A 1,714-nucleotide genomic window follows, 5' to 3' on the forward strand; every position below is an offset into this window, starting at 1 on the left:
TTGGTCAAAATTTCGTTAAAAATTCAGAATAGTTGAAATTGTAAATATTAATTAAGATTTCACCCTGTAGATGCTCTTTTTAATTGTTAAGATTAAAATTTCAGAACCTTGGTGCTTTTTATTTTTATTTTTTATAATTGTGATACTGTTGACACTCTGGAAGATGAACAATTTTATATTAAATTATTGTTGAGATACATTCTACAACTTCGAATGAGAGAAATGTATAATTTGTTTCATTCTCAATTTCGAGTTGACACTTATTCCTTTTAAAATAAAAATAAAATATATACTCTAAATAAAAAAAATGTTGGTTATAGTAATAGAAACAGAGATGAAAATACATATCTAGTTAGTTTTAATTAAAAATATTATAAAACATCAATAATCTCAATCTTACTATACTCGCAAAAATAAAATATTTCAATGTTTAAGTAACATAACTTAGATAGATGAAATAATTAAAAGTGCAAACAAATCACATATTAGTCTTTATATATATGCATGTATGTTGAACATAGTAAAATAGTTCAATGTCTCAAAAGAAGTAATTAAAAATAAAATACTTAACTGACTTCTTAATAAGAGAAAAATGTGTAATTTGATATGTGATATTTAAAAAATAGTAATAATATATATATATTTTTTTAATATTCCTCACAAATAAAATATTTCACAATGTAAAGTTAAGTTATATATATATATATATATATATATATATATATATATATATATATTTTTTTTTTTTTTTTTTCCATGTGGTTCATGGACCTTGGAGATTGGTGATTGCGATGTCCATGAAATATTTGTACCCAGAAGGGATCACATCCCACAACTCAACCACTGAGCTTAACCTTGAGAGTGTCAAGAGAATTGAACTTGTCACCTCTCAAGAACAAAGGTGTTTAAACTTTTATCGACTGGGTCCCATCATAGGTTCAAAGGCCGAGAGTATTATAACTGTAAAAACTATTGACATTGCAAATTGATTTTTTCATAGTTTCACCATTGACCAGACGGATGATACCAACCTCACCTCACCATGCATTGCGCAATCTATAGCAGAGTCACACGCAGGAGCATTAAGGCGATGGTTCTCACATAGGAACGAGATGACAAGATGATGATGACACTCCATCATTAAACATCTGCTTTTGTACTTACCCACAACTGAGGTTAATGCCCTCTTAAGCTCAATATTAAATTGATGGTATGCTTGATGGAGAAAAGGTACTTCGCCATCCAAGTGTCGAGCTATACCGTGTAAACCAATCATTTCATTGGAAAGGCCTATCATTGTTACCCACGGTTGGGGACAATATTTCAATTTTAATTATGTACATATATGAATATTATATAAAGTAATGTACGTATTATATAAAGTAATTGAAAAAAATAAATTTTTTTTATTAAAACATTTTAAACAGTTTATTTTACATTTGGCTTTTTAAGATCTACTTTTAAATTAATTTTGTCCAAAATCAAACATAGATTGGTTGGAATAGCAAGTTTAAATTGTTTACTCTATACAATAAATACAACATTTTGAAATTCATTTCCCAATACGAACAAAAAAAAGTTTTTCAAAGTTTACCAAATAATGGAGAGCTTGGATAACTTTTACATTTATGGGGCTTGGAAGAAGTGAGCTATAAATATTACTTTCAAGATTAGTGACTATTTGTGGTATCTAAAGATGAGAGGAATGACTATA

Source organism: Pinus tabuliformis, chromosome 3_2 (assembly GCF_031772625.1).
Source record: "Pinus tabuliformis cultivar Carrire ecotype Pingquan chromosome 3_2, CPIR1, whole genome shotgun sequence".
Lineage (NCBI taxonomy): Eukaryota > Viridiplantae > Streptophyta > Pinopsida > Pinales > Pinaceae > Pinus > Pinus tabuliformis.